This window comes from Accipiter gentilis, chromosome 9 (assembly GCF_929443795.1).
Source record: "Accipiter gentilis chromosome 9, bAccGen1.1, whole genome shotgun sequence".
Taxonomy (NCBI): Eukaryota; Metazoa; Chordata; class Aves; order Accipitriformes; family Accipitridae; genus Astur; species Astur gentilis.
Genome location: NC_064888.1, coordinates 76,226 through 91,791, shown reverse-complemented (window position 1 = coordinate 91,791; position 15,566 = coordinate 76,226). Strand labels below are relative to the sequence as shown.

Sequence of the window (15,566 nt, the reverse complement as noted above, 5' to 3'; positions counted from 1 at the left end):
TTTTGCAGAGGCTGGATTCATACCCTTGCCCCTCTGAAAGTTAGGTTGAGGGACCCGGGCTGGGGAGTGGCTGGGAGGGAGGGACAGATCTGGGAATTGCCAGGAGGGGTTTTAAAGTGAGAGTAGGAGGGCAGGAGTCCTGTTTGGGAAGATGAAGGGCATGGGTTGCTTTTCAGCCCGAGACCAGCGCGTGCTGGGCAGGGCAGTTCCGGCCTGTGTCTGTGGTGGTGTGTAGTTTGTGAAGTGTGTCTTGTGTGCCTTTGACCTTCTTCGGTGGGGGGGCAGGGAATCGCCTCTCGGGGACTAGCTGGGTGTCGGTCGGCAGGTGGTGAGCAATTGCTCTGTGCATCATTTGTACATTCCAATCCTTTTATTACTACTGTTGTCATTTTATTAGTGTTATCATTATCATTATTAGTTTCTTCTTTTCTGTTCTATTAAACCGTTGTTATCTCAACCCAGGAGTTTTACTTCTTTTGCTGATTTCCTCCCCCATCCCACTGGATGGGGGGGGAGAGAGTGAGTGAGCGGCTGCGTGGTGCTTAGTTGCTGGCTGGGGTTAAACCACAACAGTCCATGTTGGTGCCCAATGTGGGGCACGAAGGGTTGAGATAACGACAAACCTGACCAGTGCTTGTTAAAACAAATTTGGTCCAAGCGTTCATTATGTTGATTTAGGTGTTCTTAGAGTTGTTGCTCTGGCTTTTAAAGCTCTGTTATCTATCACCTCGCTTGCTGTATATAGTTCCTCTTTTACTGCTTATCCGTGGGAGGTGGATTAAGGTTTTCGCTTTGATGTATGGTATGACACTGGTTTATGGTATGATAAAGTCATCGGCTGTGGGATTAATCCGGTATTTGCACTTAGCATTGTCACCTTTATATGATGGGAGCCACCTGTGGGAAACTATTACTAATTATACCTTTTACCTTTCCTCCATGGAAAACCAGTCTATGGGTGGGGTACCTTTCTTCCCCTCTCCTTTCTCCTTCAGTCCGGTTACTATGGTGTTTGAGAATTTTGAAAAATTGGAATACTCCTGGGGTGTTGGGACTAGCACGGTCCTAGCCCTACTGCTAGGAATTAGCATACTTCTGAATGTGGTTCAGCTCTCGTTTAAGGTTAAACAGCTATTTAAGAAGATCACCCAGAGATGTGCCCCCAGGCTAGATAATTATGAGTGGCAGGGTGTGTAGGGTAGTATGGGCAAGTACCTAGAAAAGTGGGCACCTCCAATGTTTTGGAAATTCACCCCTGAACAAGTGCAGGATCCAGAAGAACTAGTAAAATATTTGGAAAAGGTATGCTGCCACCCCGGCAGCTCCAGAGAGATACAAATCACTGCAACATGCTGGGGCCTCGCCCATGCCTATCGAGCCCTGTTCGACACTACTCGGTACCCTCAAGGGGAAGAGAAAGTCTCTAGGCCTAACAACAAAACGATGAGCACCGTGGCCACCCAAACCTCGGCAATGGGCGCTGCGGCCCCTCTAGGCCTGGCAAGGAGCATTGCAGGCACCCAGACCTTGGCGACAGGCACTGTGACCCCTCCAGCCCCGGCGACGAGAACTCGGGCTACCCAAACCTCAACAACAGGCACTGCAGCCCCTCCAGCCCCGGCAATGAGCACAGCAGCTACCCAAACCTTGGCAACAAGCCCTCCAGCCCCACGGATGAGCACTGCTGCTACCCAAACCTCGGTGACAGACACTGCGGTTATCCAGAACCCGGCGAGCGATACTGCAACTGAACCAGAGGACCAACCTGGACCAGTATCAGTTGCCCCCGTACAGAAAAGGAAATATACAAAAAAATCAGTTCGCTTAGCGAAGGATGAAGATGAACCAAGGCCATCACGGGAACCGGAGGAAGAGGCAGAACCAGAGGTAATAACCCGGTCCCTATCCTTGAGTAAGTCGCAGGATTTGCGAAAAGATTTTGGCCGCCATATAGGTGAGCATATTATCACCTGGCTCCTCCAATGCTGGGACAATGGGGCTAATAGCTTGGAATTAGAAGGTAGGGAAGCCAAGCAGCTGGGATCGCTTGCCAGGGAAGGTGGCATTGACAAGGCAATTGGAAAAGGGACACAGGCCATCAGCCTCTGGAGATGACTACTGTCAAGTGTGAAGGAGAGGTACCCCTTTAAGGAAGATGTTATATGTCAATCAAGCAAGTGGACCACCATGGAAAAAGAGCATTCAATATCTGAGGGAATTAGCTGCGCTAGAGACAATTCATCGTGACCCAGACAACCCACAATTACCCAAAGATCCAGATGAAGTTCAATGCACACGACCCTTGTGGTGGAAGTTTGTATGGAGCGCACCATTGTCCTATGCCAACTCACTGGCAATAATGGCCTGGAAAGACGAAGAGGCACCGACAGTGCATGAAGTGGCTTGCCAACTCCGTCGATATGAAGAAAATCTCTCCTCCTCCCTACATGCCTGCATTTCGGCTGTGGAGAATCTGTCTGAGGATTTCCAGCAATTCAAAGACGATATGTCCTACTCCACACTTGTAAGGACCAATGTCTCAGCTATTAGGAGTGAGCGTTCTTCTGCCCAAGAGAGAGAATATAGAAGATGCACACCACGAGGTGCCCTGTGGTTTTACCGATGTGATCATAGAGAGGACATGAGGAAATGGGACGGAAAACCTACCTCGGTCCTAAATGCACGGGTACGTGAGCTGCGAGGAAAAAACACCACAAAAGGGGATTCTACCAGGAAAAATGCCACTCCAGTTTCCAAACAGAGTAGAAGGGCTGATTTTATTTCCGATCCTCTTGAAGGGAATTCTGAGCCAATTTTACGAGAAGTGAATACTGAATACTCTGACCACAATTAGAGGGGCCCTGCCTTCAGCCAGGTGGAGGAAAGGGATAACTGGGTCTATTGGACTGTGTGGATTCGATGGCCTGGCACGTCAGACCCACAGGAGTATAAGGCTCTAGTAGACACTGGCGCACAGTGCACTCTAATGCCATCAAGTTATAAAGGGACAGAACCCATTTGTATTTCTGGTGTGACAGGGGGATCCCAAGAGTTAACTGTATTGGAAGCTGAAGTAAGCCTGACTGGAAATGAATGGCAGAAACACCCCATTGTGACTGGTCCAGAGGCTCCGTGCATCCTTGGCATAGACTATCTCAGGAGGGGGTATTTTAAGGACCCGAAGGGGTATCGATGGGCTTTCGGTGTAGCTGCCTTGGAGACGGAGGGCACTGAACAGTTGTCTACCCTGCCTGGTCTCTCTCAAGACCCTTCGATTGTGGGGTTGCTGAAGGTTGAAGAACAACAAGTGCCAATTGCTACCATGACGGTGCACCGGCGGCAATATCGCACCAACTGAGACTCTCCGATTCCCATCCACAAATTGATTCGCCAACTGGAGGGCCAAGGAGTGATCAGCAAAACTCGCTCACCCTTTAATAGTCCTATATGGCCAGTGCGGAAGTCTAATGGGGAATGGAGATTAACAGTTGACTATCGCGGCCTGAATGAAGTTACCCCGCCGCTGAGCGCTGCCGTTCCAGATATGCTAGAACTTCAATACGAGCTAGAGTCAAAGGCAGCCAAGTGGTATGTCACAATTGACATTGCTAATGCATTTTTCTCAACCCCTCTGGCAGCAGAGTGTCGCCCACAATTTGCCTTTACTTGGAGGGGTGTCCAGTACACTTGGAATTGATTGCCCCAGGGGTGGAAACACAGCCCCACCATTTGCCATGGACTAATCCCGACTGCACTGGAAAAAGGTGAAGCTCCAGAACACCTGCAATACATTGATGACATCATTGTATGGGGCAACACAGCAGAAGAAGTCTTTGAGAAAGGGAAGAAAATAATCCAAATCCTTCTGAAAGCCGGTTTCGCCATAAAAGAAAGTAAAGTCAAGGGACCTGCACAGGAGATCCAGTTTTTGGGAATAAAATGGCAAGATGGATGTCGTCAGCTCCCAATGGACGTGATTAACAAAATAGCAGCTATGTCTCCCCCAACTAACAAAAAGGACACACAGGCCTTCTTAGGTGTCGTGGGGTTTTGGAGAATGCATATTCCAAATTACAGTTTGATTGTAAGCCCTCTCTATCAAGCGACCAGGAAGAAGAATGATTTTAAATGGGGCCCCGAACAACAACAAGCCTTCGAACAAATTAAATGGGAGATTGTTCAGCCATAGCTCTTGGACCAGTCCGGACAGGACAAGATGTTAAAAATGTGCTCTCCACTGCAGCTGGGGTGAATGGCCCTACCTGGAGCCTTTGGCAGAAAGCACCTGGGGAAACCCGAGGCCGACCCCTGGGGTTTTGGAGTTGAGGATATCGAGGATCCGAGGCTCGCTCTACTCCGACTGAAAAAGAGATACTGGCAGTGTATGAAGGAGTTCGAGCTGCCTTGGAAGTGGTTGGTACTGAGACACAGCTCCCCTTAGCACCTCGACTGCCAGTGCTGGGCTGGATGTTCAAAGGGAGGGTCTCTACACATCACGCAACTGACGCCACGTGGAGTAAGTGGATCGCACTGATCACACAGCGGGCTCGCATAGGAAACCCCAGTCGCCCAGGAATTTTAGAAGTGATCACGGAGTGGCCAGAAGGCAAAGATTTTGGGATGTCACCAGAGGAGGAGGTGGCACATGCTGAAGAGGCCCCGCTGTATAAAAAACTGTCAGAAAATGAGAGGCAATATGCCCTGTTCACTGATGGGTCCTGTCGCATTGTGGGAAAGCATCGAAGGTGGAAGGCTGCTGTATGGAGTCCTACACGACAAGTTGCAGAAACTGCTGAAGGAGAAGGTGAATCGAGTCACTTTGCAGAGGTGAAAGCCATCCAGCTAGCATTCTAGCGTTAGACATTGCTGAAAGAGAAAAGTGGCCAGTGCTCTATCTCTATACTGACTCATGGATGGTGGCAAATGCCCTGTGGGGGTGGCTACAGCAACGGAAGCAGAGCAACTGGCAGCGCAGAGGTAAACCCATTTGGGCTGCCGCACTGTGGCAAGATATTGCGTCCTGGCTAGAGAATCTGGTTGTAAAAGTACGTCATGTAGATGCTCATGTACCCAAGGGTCGGGCTGCTGAGGAACATCGAAACAACGAACAGGTGGATCAGGCTGCCAAGATTGAAGTGGCTCAGGTGGACCTAGACTGGCAACATAAGGGTGAGCTATTTATGGCTCGGTGGGCCCATGATACTTCAGGCCATCAGGGCAGAGATGCAACATATAGATGGGCTCGAGGTCGAGGGGCGGACCTGACCATGGACACTATCGCGCAGGTTATCCATGAATGCGAAACATGTGCTGCAATTCAGCGAGCCAAGCGGTTAAAGCCCCAGTGCTATGGAGGGCGATGGCTGAAATATAAATTTGGGGAAGCCTGGCAGATTGACTGTATCACACTCCCACAAACTCGCCAAGGCAAGCGCTATGTGCTGACAATGGTGGAAGCAACCACCGGATGGCTGGAAACGTATTCTGTACCTGATGCCACTGCCTGGAACACTATCCTGGGCCTTGAGAAGCAGGTCTTGTGGCGACATGGCACCCCAGAAAGAGTTGAGTCAGACAACGGGACTCATTTCCAAAACAACCTCATAGACACCTGGGCCAAAGAGCATGGCATTGAGTGGGTGTATCATATTCCCTATCATGCACCGGCCTCTGGGAAAATCCAGTGATACAATGGACTGTTAAAGACTACATTGAGAGCAATGGGGGGTGGAACCTTCAAACATTGGGATATACACACTTAGCAAAAGCCGCCTGGTTAGTCAACACCAGAGGATCTGCCACTCGGAGTGGCCCTGCCCAATCAGAATTTTTACATACTGTAGAAGGGGATAAAGTCCTTTGTCGTGGTTTAACCCCAGGCAGCAACTAAGTACCACGCAGCCGCTCACTCACTTCCCCCCCCCATCCAGTGGGATGGGGGAGGAAATCAGGAGAAAAAGTAAAACTTCTGGGTTGAGATAAGAACGGTTTAATAGAACAGAAAAGAAGAAACTAATAATGATTATAACACTAATAAAATTACAACAGTAGTAATAAAAGGATTGGAATGTACAAATGATGCACAGGGCAATAGCTCACCACCTGCCAACTGACACCCCGCCAGTCCCTGAGCAGCCATTCCCTGCCCTCCCCCACTTCCCAGTTCCTAAACTAGATGGGACGTCACATGGTATGGAATACACCGTTGGCCAGTTTGGGTCAGGTGCCTTGGTTGTGTCCTGTGCCAACTTCTTGTGCCCTGGCTGGCCATGAGAAGCTGAAAAATCCTTGACTATAGTCTAAACAATACTGAGCAACAACTGAAAACATCAGTGTTATCAACATTCTTTGCATGCTGAACTCAAAACATAGCCCTGTACCAGCTACTAGGAAGACAGTTAGCTCTATCCCTGCTGAAACCAGGACATCCCTGTAGTGCACATGAAAAATATGTTCGGGAAAACAGTCTGGGTTACTCCTGCCTCAGGCAAAGGTAAACCCATTCGTGGGATTGCTTTTGCTCAAGGGCCTGGGTGCACTTGGTGGGTGATGCGAAAAGATGGAGAAGTCCGATGTGTGCCTCAAGGGGATTTGATTTTAGGTGAAAATAGCCAGAATTAAACTGTATGATATTAGTTGCTATATAACCCTGCTACTGTATGTTATCATTACGATAATTGTTATATGCTATACCCATAGTACTATAGTAAGACTCACTTGGATCAAGCAAGAAAGAACTGCGATAAAACTGAGCAAAATGCAGTAGTGATGGAACCAGAACTGACTCCAGCATGCAACAATCCAACGGTGCACACCATCCTCCTGCTGCGTCAAATGTCAGCTGCTCGTCCCACCGCACTGAAGCCCAATTCTGCTCTACTGACTGAGAGGACGTTGCACCATTCCTCCTGCCTAGACAGACTGGTATGACAGATGGAGCCCAGAGTCAGAAACTAATTGAACTCAACAAATGTTTTATGAACATAACTCATGAACTAAAGGAATGATATCACTCTTTGTGTATACATATATATGTCTCATTGTTCATATGTCTTAAAGGGACGGAAAGGTGGTGATGATTAATCAGGATGTAACTAAAGGTATGGTAACTGAGCATGACGTCAATGGTATAGAATAAGGGGTGGATACTGTCCTGGTTTCAGCTGGGATAGAGTTAACTGTCTTCCTAGTAGCTGGTACAGGGCTATGTTTTGAGTTCAGCATGTGAAGAATGTTGATAACACTGATGTTTTCAGTTGTTGTTGCGCAGTAGTGTTTAGACTAAAGTCAAGGATTTTTCAGCTTCTCATGCCCAGCCAGGGCACAAGAAGTTGGCACAGGACACAGCCAGGGCACCTGACCCAAACACCCAATACACCTGACCAACGGTGTATTCCATACCATGTGACGTCCCATCTAGTTTTAGGAACTGGGAAGTGGGGGGGCAGGGAATCACTGCTCGGGGACTAGCTGGGTGTCAGTCGGCGGGTGGTGAGCAATTGCCCTGTGCATCATTTGTACATTCCAATCCTTTTATTACTACTGTTGTAATTTTATTAGTGTTATAATCATTATTAGTTTCTTCTTTTCTGTTCTATTAAACCGTTCTTATCTCAACCCAGAAGTTTTACTTTTTCTCCTGATTTCCTCCCCCATCCCACTGGATGGGGGGCGGGGGGAAAGTGAGTGAGCGGCTGCGTGGTGCTTAGTTGCTGGCTGGGGTTAAACCATGACACACCTCCAGGGATGGTGACTCCATCACTACCCTGGGCAGCCTGTTCCAATGCCTGACAACCCTGTCAGTAAATTATTTTTTTCTGATATCCAATCTAAACCTTCTCTGGCGCAACTTCAGGCCATTTTCTCTCATCCTATTTCTAGTTACTTGATAGAAGAGACCAGTACCCACCTCGCTACACTCTCCTTTCAGGTAGTTGTAGAGAGCGATAAGGTCTCCCCTCAGCCTCCTTTTCTCCAGACTAAACCACCCCAGTTCCCTCAGCCGTTCCTCATCAAACTTACGCTCCAGGCCCCTCACCAACTCGGTTGCCCTTCTCCGGACGCGTTCCAGCAACTCACCATCTTTCCCGTAGCAAGGGGCCCAAAACTCAACGCAGTACTCGAGGTGTGGCGTCACCAGTGCCGAATACAGGGGAACAATTACCTCCCTGCTCCCGCCGGCCACACTATTTCCGATACAGGCCAGGATGCCACTGGCCTTCCTGGCCACCTGGGCACACTGCTGCCTCATATTCAGCTGGCTGTCAACCAGCACCCCCAGGTCTTTCCCTGCCGGGCAGCTTTCCAGCCACTCTTCCCCAAGCCCATAGCGCTGCACGGGGTCGCCGCGACTGAAGCGTAGGACCCGGCACTCTGCCTCGCTGACCTTCATACAGCTGGCCTCGGCTCATCGATCCAGACTGTCCAGATATCTGCATAGAGCCTTCCTACCCTCAAGGAGATCGACCCTGCCTCTCAAGTTGGTGTCGTCTGCAAACTTGCTGAGGAGGCACTCGGTCTCCTCGTCCAAATCGTCGATAAAGGCGTTAAGCAGAACCGGGCCCAACACCGAGCCCTGGGGAACACCACTAGCGACCTGCCGCCAACCGGATTTAACCCCATTCCCCGCAACCCTCTGGGCTCGTCCATCCAGCCAGTTTTTCACCCAGCAAAGAGTACGCTTGTCTAAGCCAGGAGACGACAGCTTCTCGAGGAGTATGCCATGAGAGACGGTATGAAAGGCCTTGCTGCAGTCAAGGTAGGTGACATCCACAGCCTTTCCCTCATCCACTAGGTGAGTCACCTGGTCATAGAAGGAGATCGGGTTGGTCAAGCAGAACCTGTCTTTCGTAAACCCACGCTGAGCAGGCCCAATCCCCTGCTTGTCCCAGACTTGCCATGTGAGCGATCTCAAGGCAAACCGTTCCATAATCTTCCCCAGTACCGAGGTCAGGCTGACAGGCCCATAGTTCCCCGGATCCTCCCTCCGACCCTTCTCGTAAATGGGCATCAGACCGGCAAGCCTCCAGTCCTCTGGGACCTCCCCTGTTGACCAGGATCGCCAAGAGATGATGGAGAGCAGCTTGGGAAGCACCTCTGCCAGTTCCCTCTGCCCTCTTAGATGGATTCCATCTGGTCCCATAGATTTGTGAGCATCCGCATGGCGTAGTAGGTCACTATTTCCTCCCGGATTAATGGATTAAGGGGTGTGTGTGTGTGTATTCTGCTCTTCATCCTCACCTTCCAGCTCAGGAGGCAAGAGTACCCTGAGGATAACTGGTCTCCCTCTTAAAGACTAAGGCAAAGAAGGCATTAAGTACCTCAGCCTTTTCCTCATCTCTGGTGGCAACGTTCCCTTCTGTATCCCTTAAAGGATAGATATGCTCCTTGGGATTCTTTTGACCGTTAATGTATTTGTAAAAACATTTTTTGTCGTCTCTTACGACAGCGTACAGGGTTCGTTCTAGCTGAGCTTTTGTCTTTCTAATTTCCTTTCTCTATGACCTAACAAGATCCCTGCACTCCTCCCAGGTTGCCCGCCCTTTCTTCCAGAGATGATAAACTCTCCTTTTGATTCCCGACTCCTAGCAAAAGCCCCCCATTCATCCAGGCCAGTCGTTTTCCTCGGCAATTCGACTTGCGGCACGGGGGAATAGCCTGGTCCCGAGCTGTTAAGATTTCCTTCTTAATGAATGTCCGTCCCTCCTGGACCCCTTTGCCCTTCAGGACCGTCTCCCAAGGGACTCTCTCAACCAGTGCCTCAACGAGGCCAAAGTTTGCCCTCTGGAAGTCCAGAGCGCTGGTTTTGCTAACCCCCTTCCTTGCCTCACCAAGAACTGAGAATTCTGTCATTTCACGGTCGCTAAGCCCAAGACGGCCTGTGACCATCACACCTCCCACCAGTCCTTCCCTGTTTGTAAACAATAGATCTAGCAAGGCTCCTCCCCTGGTCGGCTCACCTACCACCTGTGTCGGGAAGTTATCTTCCACACGCTCCAGGAACCTCCTAGACTGTTTACTCTCAGCTGTGGCATATTTCCAGCAGACGTCTGGACACTTGAAGTCCCCCACGAGAACAAGGGCACGTGATTCTAAGACTACTGCCAGCCGCTTGTAGAACGATTCATCTGTCACTTCGACCCGGTCGGGCGGTCTGTAACAGACTCCCAGCACAATATCTGCCTTATCGGCCTTCCCTCTCATCCTCACCCATAAGCACTCCGCCTTGTCATCACACTCGGGTAGCTCTGTACAGTCCAAACCCTGCCTAACATAGAGAGCCACCCCGCCACCTCTTCTACCTTGCCAATCCCTTCTGAAGAGCTCGTAGCCATCCGTCACAGCACTCCGCTCACGGGAGGCGTCCCACCGTGTTTCTGTGATGGGGACTAAGTCATATGTATCGTGCCGCACGATGGCTTCCAGCTCCTCCCGTTTATCGCCCACGCTGCGTGCGTTGGCATAGATGCATTCGAGCTGGCCTATCGAATCCACCCCTAACGTCGGAACAACGCTGCCCCCAGGCTCATCTCTGGTGCACCTAGTGTTATCCCTTACCCCCTTCAACCCTAGTTTAAAGCCCTCTCTATGAGCCCCGCCATCTCACGAGTGAGGATTCTTTTACCCCTTTCAGATAGCCAGATACCATCTGTCGCTAGCAAGCCCGGTGCCGTGTAAACCTCCCCATGATCAAAAAACCCCAAATGCCACTGATGGCACCAGCCTCTGAGCCACGTCATCACCAGGTGTGGTTTCCTGTTCCTTTCAGTATATTTCCCTGCCACTAAGGGATTGAGGAAAACACTACCTGTGCTCCTTCCACTAATTGCCCCAGTGCCCTGCCAGCCGCTTGTAGAATGATTCATTCGTCTCTTCGACCTGGTCAGGCGGTCTATTACAGACTCTCAGCACCATATCCGCCTTCCCTCTCCTCCTCATCCTGTGGGATGGGTCAGGACTGCATATTGGGCCCTCTGTCCCCCTCAGAAGGGACTCGCCTATGACAATTACCCTCCTTTTTCTTTTTTTCGGGGGCTTTGGGAATGCGTGGGGCTGCCTGACTGAGCCTAGGCGCCTCCCTGGATAGGGCTTCACCTACACCCTGATCTTCATTGACCTGGTCCTCAAGTTCCAGAGCCACGCTTCTGTTGCGTAGGGGCAACTGGGAAGGTGAGGGAGACCGGGAGGGGACTTGCCTGCCTCCCCGAGCAGGGACCTGTGTCCGGTCCCTTCCTGCCTGGTGGCGAGGGGGCAGGGGAACCTCCACTTCTCGCGGAGCCTCCATCTGCTGCCTCTGCCCCAGGGATGGTAGGGTGTGGGTCCACCAATCTATCTCCCTCTCACACTCCCTGATACTCCTCAACCTTTTCACTTCCTCCTTCAGCTCTGCCACCAGGCTGAGCAGATCATCTACCTGGTCACATCTCACACAAGAGGTGTCCCCACTGCCCTCCGGCATCACTGATAGACTTGGGCACTCCTCGCAGCCAGATACCCGGACAGCTGCACCTTTACATGGGAGCTCAGTCTGCGTCACCACATTTTTCTTAGCGATGGCTTTCACCTCAGTGGCAGCGATACCGGGGTCTCCTCCTGAGGACGATGCCCACCGCTTCAGTAGCCTGCTTGAGCTGGGAGGGGGCTGCACCCTGCCCACACGAACTGCCGCACAAACCGCCACACCACGGCACACCTTTCTGACGCACCACGCCCTGCTTGCCACGCTCCTGGTCGCTGGCACTCCTTGGGGCCATTTAAATCTCCCACAGTTGCCGCTGGCAATGCTCACGCCGCGTCAGCCTCTCTCGCGAGAGCTGCCGGCTCTACACGGTCCCTCTGCTCTTCCCCGGGGCTCCTGGGCCACGGGAACCTCCCGGTCTGCCTCAATCTAGCGCTTAGCCGCCAACTTACCATTGCGTCTGCTGGTCTCACCGTTGACCGATGTGATTTTAATAACTACATTGTTATTGCATTTAACGAGCTAATTTCCTACCTAGTTTAGCAACACATGTGTCTTTTTCTGTCTATGCCTCAGAAAAATTAAGATTAACTCCTTAGCTGGTCATGTTGCCGATGCAATAGTTGTAGCTGTAGCACAGGAGCAAGTAGTGTCATTTCCTGAGGGGGGTTACTTTCTCTGTTCAGGGTCTCATTTGCTGTAAATTTAAGGCAGGTGAGAACAGTGCTGCTGCCCCTCCAGCTGACTTTATAACTGCTGGTGTTTTGCCCTTCCCCTTTCCCAGGTGATTGTGCTAAGGGTGGTGGGCGGGGTCTCGGGGGTATTTGAGCCGCAGCCTCTGCTGAGGGAGCTCATTGTGCTCCTGGGTTTCTCTGGTGTTGGTGCTCAGCTCTTCCTTGAGTGCTTTGCAGCTTTTGAGCTGGCTCAGCCCTTTGGGAGGAGGTGTTTGCCTGAGGTGTGAGCTTCAGGACCAGTCAAGTTTCAGCAGCATGTGTGGTAGAAAGTATTGTTTGTATGCAGCTGCTTTTTTTTCTTTCCCCTTTCTTTTTTTTCAGGTCAGTAGTTTTGTTTTGAGTGTTCAGGGGTAGAAAGATAGTTTAATAGTATGCATTGTTTGTTTTGGTTTGTTTTTAATTCTTCATGTGTTTTGTTTCCCTGGAATCCCCAACTTCTTTGAAAATGGAACCTTGGTTTTTTCACCAGTTCTGCTGTATGCTGTGTATGTTGATGGTATCTCTCTTAACGGGACCGATGGTGACATTGTTTAGCAGGGCTTAGGGTGAGCATCTTGAATGCATTTGTATATGGAGTTTTAGTACTACTGATGAAAGCAGAAGGCCAGTGAGGCACAGTGCTTTCAGGGTTTGGGATGCCTTTCCTCCTTGCCCACAGAATGCCACATTGTCCCAAGAATCTTTGCAGCTTGTGGCAGGCCCCTTGTAGATTACAAGCCTTGGGACTTGACTTTATTTTGTGGGCATGGAGCAGAGCTCAGAGTCTCTGGGGAGCTGTAGGTTACGAGGTTTCCCCAGAGTGGAATTGCTGTTGCAGATGATCCCAGGTGAGTTTACCTACTGTGGATTACCTAGTTGGAGCCCCTGGTGAAGTTAAACCTCATGCATGACCCCCCCAGCCTGTGCATGTTCTTGTGCATGTATCTTACCACCGCGAATTATCCATCTAACCCACCTTCCCTGTGAGTTTTTTCCCATGCTGATTGCTGGGGGTGTCACCCCCTTCCCCCCACCCGCCGTGTATCCCTGAAGTTCCATGTTTTCTTGGTGTCATTGGTGGTTGCTCCCCCCGCAAACTGCGGTGGTGTGGCTTCAGCTGACCCTGTCCTGCATGACTGCAGGGGCTGTTGTTGCCCCCCTGCCCTTCTGGGGCATGGCTGCTGCCTCTTTCACCCATGTATTTCCATGGGTTTTTGTGGTGTCTTTTGTGCTTTGGGGCCCTTGTACCTTGGTTAAGAGAGTCAGCTGGAGACATGCTCAGGGGGACACTGAATCATTGGCTATTCAGAGGAAAGAATTTGTTTTGCAAAGAGAGATATTTTGGAGATGGAATTCTTAAGGGATCAAATTCTGTTTTTTGATTCATTCCAATTCAGAAGGTAGTTCTCATAGAAGTAAGGTGGTATGCACAGCCTTGCTAGAAATGAAGCATAACCCCAGAGCATTTTGGCTTTTTTATAGGAAACTGAAGCACATCAATTTTGGTAACAACAACAATGTCATTGCATTTAATGAGCTAGTTTCCTACCTAGTTTAGAAGGGCATCTATTGTTTTCTATCTACACCCCAGACAAATTAAGTTGAATTCCCTACCTGGTCCCATTGCTGATGCAATAGGTGTAGCTGTAGCACAGGAGCAAGTAGTGTCATTTCCTGAGGGGGGTTACTTTCTCTGTTCAGGGTCTCATTTGCTGTAAATTTAAGGCAGGTGAGAACAGTGCTGCTGCCCCTCCAGCTGACTGTATATCTGCTGGTGGTTTGCCCTTCCCCTTTCCCAGGTGATTGTGCTAAGGGTGGTGGGCGGAGGCTCAGGCTATTTGAGCCGCAGCCTCTGCTGAGGGAGCTCATTGTGCCTCTGGATTTCTCTGGTGTTGGTGCTCAGCTCTTCCTTGAGTGCTTTGCAGCTTTTGAGCTGGCTCAGCCCTTTGGGAAGAGGTGTCTGCCTGAGGTAAGAGCTTGAGGACCAGTCAAGGTTCAGCAGCATGTGTGGTAGAAAGTAACACTTTGTCCTGGGTTCAGCTGGGATAGAGTTAATTTTTACAGGAACCTGGGATGTGGGGGGCATAGCTGGGGCAGCTGACCTGAACTAGCCAAGGAGTTATTCCATACCATGTGACATCATGCTCAGTATCTAAATGGGGAGCGGGCCCGGGGAGCGCTCGACTTTTGGTGGGGGAAGTGGCAAAGCGTCGGGTTCCGGGTGGTGAGCAGTTGCACTGTGCATCACTCTTTTTGTTTAGTCTTTCGTTAGTACCGTTGTTGTTGTTGCAATTTTGTTTTGTGTTGTCCCAGTAAACTGCCTTTATCTCAACCTTCGAGGTTCCATTTTTTTTTTCCTTTTCTCTCCTCTGTCTCCTCCCTATCCCACTGGAGGAGGGCAGGAGAAGTGAGCGAGCAGCTGCGTGGTCCTTTGTTACCGGCTGGGCTGGAACCACGACACACTTGTATGCAGCTTTTTTTTCCCTTTCTTTTTTCAGATCAGTAATTTTGTTTTGAGTGTTCTGTTTCTCGAAATGAGCATTCGGTGATGGAGTTAAGTATTCTTTATTGCAGTGCTGGAAGCACGGGGGATCGCTCCTCCAAACGTGCTTCCTGGCTGGGACTAATTGTATAGGTTAAATACCTGCCTTGCATACATATTCATAAAATTTCCGAGAAATAATATACATATTCATTGATTTTTTCCGAGAAGTCATTAGCATATGTAAGTGTCCTTTATGCATGTGTGTTGAAGGTCTTCAGTGGTCTTCTGGAGTCCTCTGGTGGTCTTCCATAGTCTTCCTCACTTGTCCGCTGTTTGAACTTTGTTGTACGAGTTTGCGCAGTATGATCCCCTTCTGGGCCCCACAAACAACTTCTCTGCTTATCACCTAGCTTTTGGCTCAGTCATCACAAGAGACAACATATTTTCTTATCAAACAGAATACCTCCTCAAAGAGGGCATGTTATTTTGTCTTATATTACAGACACGGGAATCCTGTGCTTTATGTCCTTGGCTTGTCTACGTAAATCAATTTAAGGAGGTGGTTGTTAACCTTCTAACAAATTCCTGAGTCTCTTATTTAGCAATACACTGAGTCTAAACATACGTTTTATTTCTACATCTACTAGGCCTAGTGTCAATCTCTGCATCAGTTCAGGGGTAGTAAGATGGTTTAATAGTATGCATTGTTTGGGGATTTTTTTGGTTTTGGTTTTGTTTTTTTTTATTCTTCATGCATTGTGTTTTCCTGCAATTCCCAACTTTATTGAAGAAGGAACATTGGGTTTTTAACAGTTCTGCTGTGTAAGTTGTTGATATCTCTCTTAACGGGACTGATGGTGATATTGTTTAGCAGGGGTTAGGGTGAGCATCTTGTATGTATTTGTATATG

At 49.7% G+C, this 15,566-nt stretch overlaps 1 long non-coding RNA gene across 1 annotated transcript in view; it reads left to right on the top strand.

Annotated features, from left to right (window-relative positions):
• The window catches only part of LOC126042792 (uncharacterized), a 53,230-nt gene that overhangs the window by 33,329 nt on the left and 4,335 nt on the right, over positions 1-15,566 (top strand). The gene's annotated exons all lie outside the window — the stretch shown is intronic.